This window comes from Suricata suricatta, chromosome 3 (assembly GCF_006229205.1).
Source record: "Suricata suricatta isolate VVHF042 chromosome 3, meerkat_22Aug2017_6uvM2_HiC, whole genome shotgun sequence".
Classification (NCBI taxonomy): Eukaryota; Metazoa; Chordata; class Mammalia; order Carnivora; family Herpestidae; genus Suricata; species Suricata suricatta.
Genome location: NC_043702.1, coordinates 148,764,874 through 148,771,314, shown reverse-complemented (window position 1 = coordinate 148,771,314; position 6,441 = coordinate 148,764,874).

The window sequence follows — 6,441 nt, the reverse complement described above, 5'->3', positions numbered from 1 at the left end:
GAGATTTAACACGTGTGGCCTCCACTATTTGTACACAACTCCAAAGGATTAAAACTGGTTAAGCGGTTTCAGATTCTGCTGAGATAACAAATGTGAATCACAGGCATTGATTGACAGGTTGGCGTATGTGAGCCAGTGAATGAGTCTGATTGAATTCCGAGCATCAGCTCCTCCATTCAGCTTTATTTTTCTATACTTATCACATGGACATTTTACTAGACCGTTTGGTCTGCTGTCGTAGTGTTCAACGATTAGGATATTCTCAAAGGTGCTGGGAATATGTCCCTTGTGATCAAAGCTCTACCACCTATTACTTTAGTCCTTTTAAAACTGCCTTGCTTCCGGTTGTCTCATCAAGAGGTTATTCCATGCTTTTCTGTGCCTTTGCGAATTGCAGGCAACCTGGCAAGTGCTGTATTCATTAGGTGGCATAAGGTCCACAGTAATCACCAACTGTAGGCAGCTAGATGGGAATCTTCTTGAGTTACAAAGTTGGGTTCACTTCAAAGGTCAAGTTTGTACAACTGGGAGAACAAATGGTTCTTAAAAAAAAAAATCCACCTAGGCCAACACACAGGAAAACTTTCTCAATCTCAAGTAGCAACAAGGGGAATGTAAATTAATGTCCAAGTGATAAACCGTCCAAGTCCCACTGGACTGGCATAAATTGAAGATCCTAATATTGAGTGTTGGTATAGATGTGGAGCAGGCCAGATGTGCTGGCAGAACGGCACGTTGGTAGGGTGACTGGTGGACGTGCACAGAGCGTACATACATGTTACAACACTCAAATATTTTGTGAACCAACACTTTACGATATGAGATGCCTATCCTAGATCACTTCATTTTTTAAAAATGCTCCCTCTGACCCACTAAATTAATGGGTCACAACTCACACTTTGGAAAATACTGCCCTTGAGAAACTTGCACGGAAAGATTGATTGTAGCTATATATAGTAGTGACATACTGTAAGCAAGCCAAATGTCCGAAACTGGCATGGAAAAATACGTCTTGGTTTACTCATATAATGAAACACTATTTAGCAGTGACAATTACAGTGACAAGCTGTCACAATTACAACTGACATGGCTGAATCTCAAATAAGATTAGTGGGGAGAAAAAGATTAGAGGAGGGAGGGAAGCAACTCACAGAATGTATTTGGTGTGGTCGCATTTATTTAAAGCCGTTAATTTGTAAAACTAATGATAGTTTAGGGGTATAGACAGTAAAAACTAATTCAGAAAACAGTTACTGTGAGGCGCCTGGGTGGCTCAGTCAGTTAAGGGTCTTCTATATCAGCTCTTAATACTGGTTCAAGTCATGATCTCACGGTCAAGAGATAGAGCCCCACATTGGGCTCTGCACGGAGCGTGGAGTCTGCATGGGATTCTCTATCTCCCTCTCTCTGCCCTTTCCCTGCTCACACTTTTTCTCTCTCTCAAAATAAGTAAATTAACTTAGAAAAAAAGAAAAGAAAAACAGTTACCTCTGAAGGAATAAGAACAGGGTTAGAACAGGGTTAGAACATGTGGAAAGTAAAGCTTATATTCTCTTTTCTTTTTTAATTAAAAAAAATTTTAATTTACATCCAAGTTAGCATATAGTGCAACAATGATTTCAAGAGTAGATTCCTGGGGCGCCTGGGTGGCTCAGTCAATTAAGCGACTGACTTCAGCTCAGGTCACAATCTCACGGTTTGTGGGTTCAAGCCCCACGTCAGGTTCTGTGCTGACAGCTCAGAGACTGAAGCCTGTTTCAGATTCTGTGTCTCCCTCTTTCTCTGCCCCTCCACCACTTGTGCTCTCTCTCTCTGTCTCAAAAATAAACTATAAAAAAATTTTTTTAATAAAGAGCAGATTCCTTAATGCCCCTTACCCATTTAGCCCATCCCCCCTCCTACAACCCCTATATTCTTTCTTTTCAACTAGTTGGTGGCTCACAGCATGATTATTTTTCTTGCATATATGCAAGAAATATATCTATTCAATACAAAACAATTGAAAGTTTAAAAAGTACTTAAGGAGCTGGATAGCATGAGTCACAAAGTGGTGACCTGCAGGCTGCAAACCTCCACGAACATGCTTTGTTTGGCCTGCAGAATGGGGACAATCAACTGCAGCCCGCTAGCAGCTGGGTCCTCTATAGAGGGCTGTGCTCTCAGTGTGTTGCTGCCTCTCGCTTACTGGAGTCACTGGCCTAGCCGCTGTGGGCATTCTGAGTTTGCAAACACTAGTGCAGAATGGGGAAGGAGACCGGACCGCATCTGGTTCAACTGCTTCCGTTTCGTACGTGAGGACATATGGAGACCCAGAGCACATGGTGAACCCTGGCGTGTAGATGTTTGCTCATTTGTCAGTAGTAGGACCCAGGAAAGAGGATCTGAGAACACTTACTGAGCATCTTTGTACTTTTCATATGTCATTTTATCTCTCTTTTTAATTTTTAACCCTGTGAAGTAGGTGGTATTATCCCATTCCACAGATGAAAAACTTAAGGTCCAAAAGACCAAGACTTTTTTCCAAGATGATGGACAGGATTGGAGTCATAGCTGAATGCAGATCAGGCTGACTTAAAATCCCATGTACGAAAGCCCAAGACCATTTAAAAAATTGCTTCTCCTGATTTCAGTATCTTTCCTTGCCTTTATCAGAACTGCTAACTAGTAGCAAGCGAATAATATTACCTTCTTTCTCTAGCGGCATACACATAGTTTGTTGGCTTCCTAAATACTTGTTCAGGACCTGCTGTATAGTAGGCACTAGAGGAGAACACGTAAATAATGGCAAAACATGGCCAAACTGTGATTAAAGAAAGGCCAAGAGGGGCGCCTGGGTGGCTCAGTCAGTTAAGCATCCGACTTCAGCTCAGGTCACAATCTCACGGTTCGTGGGTTCGAGCCCTGTGTCGGTCTCTGTGCTGATAGCTGAGAACCTGGAACTTGTCTTCAGATTCTGTGTCTCTCTCTGACCCTCCCCCTGCTCACGCTGTCTTTCCCTCTCTCTCAAAAAAACCAAAAACAAAAACAAAAACAAAAAAAACTTAAAAAAAATAAAAAGAAGGTCCAAGAATAAAAGCTAAGAATTGGACTCTACCCCTTCCCTGTAAATAAATTAAAAATTAGGGGAGAGGCTAACTTATCTCTATCTTTAGAACATCCATTTTCATTTTAAACATAGAACTTTGGGAGCAGTAGCCAACTCTTAAATTATTACAAACAGATAAAATCTAAAAACATTCTTGAATGCTCTGTTACTCTGGTCCTTTCAGAAGCATTTATGGAGATGAAATTAAATATGCAAAGAATTTATTAGGGGAAATGCTTATACCTAAAAGAAAACATAAATGGATCCAAAGAAGGCAGGGAAAACCTTTAGGTTGTGATGCAGTTCTGAGCCTCCGAAGGAAAGAGGGAGAGCGGGTTGAGAGAAGTGTCCTAGGTTGCCTTGCAATCTAAGAAAGGTTCAGCAAAGCCCTTTGTTTGGGAGAAGTCCTTGATCCAAAGTCCACTGACAAAGAGTCCCATTTACTCTAGAACGGGTTTACCTCAGCATGTCTCCTGACCCCAGCAACCAGTCCTTGGGAGACATGACGTGGGCCTGGGTGCAAATTCAGAGACGAATTTCAAAGCAACAACTAGGGCCCTGCTTTGATTCCATTCAGTAAGTAATTTAAGAGGTACATTTTCTTGTCTACCATGCTCTCGTGTTGCAAAAATGCAATGCATTCTGCCTTGCTGGTTTTAGCGCCTCATCCTATATTCTGTGTACTTGATCTAGAGTTCCAAGGTCAATTCCTTGTGTTCCCTTACTGAAACCCTTTAATATAAAATAAATACCCAAACAATAAAGGCAGGATGATGTATGAAACCGGACTGGCTTACCTTATCCAGCCCCAGCCTTCCAGAACGGGCCTAAAAAAGTCAGAATAAGTTTGGGCTGTAGAGTATCAATTGGGTCAGATATCCAAATGACTGGAAATATACTTGTGTGGGAAAAAGAGTATCCCCATGACTTAAAGACCTAAAACATGCTGAGATTCTATCCCTGAAGAAAACAGGGTAAACTTGAACTAATTTCCTCAGTGTGTTGGCTTTTTTGTTAGTACTTTCTCCATCTTTTAATCTCTGGAAAAAAATGTGGGCATATTCTAAACAAAACCTCTTTTATTAAGTTATCTCTCACGTTATGAAAAAATCTCAATTTAGCAGACAGGAATTAGAAAAGATTTTATTTTTAAATAGTCTCTACACCCAATGTGGGGCTCAAACTCACAACCCCAGAATCAAGAGTTGCACACTCCACTGACTGAGCCAGTCAGGCACCCCTATTTTTACTTTTTATTTAAATTGTACATATTTTTCAAATTTATTTATTTTTAATTTTTTTGTTTATTTTTGAGAAAGAGAGACAGAGAGACAGAGTGCGGGTGTCGGGGAGGTACAGAGAGAGAGGGAGACACAGAATCTGAAACAGGCTCCAGGCTCTGAGCTGTCAGTACAGAGCCTGATGTGGGGCTCAAACCCACGGAACGCGGGATCATGACCTGAGCCAAAGTCAAATGCCCAACCAAGTGAGCCACCCAGGTGCCGCAGGTTTAATTATTTATTTTGAGAGATAGAGATTCCTGGGCAGGCTCTGAATCAGGGCTTGAACCCAAGAACCATGAGATCATGACCTGAGCCAATGTCAGACACTCAACCAACTGAGCCACCCACATGTCCCCAATTGTACGTATTTTTAATCCACCATGATGAAAAGTTCAAAAGGCACACAAAGATACAGAGGAGAAATCTCTTTCCCACCCTATCTCACAATCAGCCAGTCCTCTCTCCAAAGAAACCAACATTTTGTGTCTTCCCAGATGCATTTTATACATATACAGGCAAACATGAATATTAAAATTTCCACAAAGTTTTACACAAATAATAGCAACCCATACACACAATTCACAACTTGGTATTGGATTGTATGGATATACCACACTTCATTGAGCCACTTCCCTACTGATGGATATTGAGTTTGTTTTCAATTGAGTTTGTTTTCAATCGAGTTTACAAACAACCTGGTGCACATATCATTTTACCTGTGCAAGAGTATATAGGAAGGACAAATTTATGAAAACCCCTCAGTTAAAATTATCTCCATTCATCATTTTGGTGCACTTTTCCTCAAAGCCCCCTGTACCAATCCTTTAAAGGATCCTTCTCGATAAATGAGATATAATATGAAAGATGGAAACACGAATGTAAAATTAGATTGCTATCCACTAGGCTATCATTTTATCGGTTAAGAATCAAAGGCCCCACACAGAAAAATAGTTCTCTCTTCTCCACAATTTCAGTTAACAGTTGTCACCGCGATCTGAAAGCAGATGATCCTGCACACATACTGCCAGTTCCATGGCAGCCTAATACTCCCTCACCGGGTCTACCTAGTTCACTTCATTTCATCTCATCACAGGAATTTTATCATCTCGCATCATCACAAGAAGGGTGGGTACCGTACAATATATTTAAAGACTACATTCACACAACTTTTGTTCTAATATATTGCTATAATCTGTTTTAGTATTAGTTATTGTTGTTATTCTCTTACTAAGCTTAATTGATCAATTAAACTTCATACCTACCAAAGGAAAAAACACAGTGTAGATAGTGTTCAGTATCATCCATCGTTTCAGACATCCACTGGGGGTCTTGGAACATATCCCCCATGGATGAGGGGGAACTACTGTATAATCAAACAATTAGTTTGGACATTCACAGACATTGAAATAAGGGCTCTCACTGCCTTCTGAACCACTAAGGTAAGAGTGTCAACATCAGAAGCATAATTCCTAAACTGAACACTCAGCACCCAGTAGCTGGTGAAAAGTCAGCAAAAGAGCAATAGGGGAGATGATGACTACAGAGACCTCGAATAAGATCCTTTGCAATTTCCCTCACTACGTCCAGCGTCTAGAGACCACAAGCTCCTTCTGCTTCATTGCCCTGAAGGGCAGGAAGTGGAGGAAAACCAAGGGGGTGAGAGGCCCTATTATGATGCAGAGAATGTTGAGGTCTGCCGAGCCCAGGGCTCAGAGGATTCTCCCCACAGCGATGGTCTTCTGGAAAAGGCCATTGTGGACAATAGACGTGAAGAAATTTGAAGCCCCCGCGGGTTTTCTCGATGTGAAAAAAGTTCCTGAATACCTGGCAGGTAAAACATACTCCCTGCAACCTGCTCCTTAGTTTAGAAACGTGGAATTCTGTCAATATACCCTTTCTCGGGAGACTCAGGGAGAATCTGCTCTCGGCCAATCACAGGGCAAGAGAGCTATACACCCCGCCCTTCCCTGCCCGACCCGACCCGGCCCCACCTTTTCTTCCCGCCTTCCTTTAAGTGGGTCGAAGACCGCACCCAGGGAACCTGCAGGTCACGTGACGCCTCCTCCTCACGTG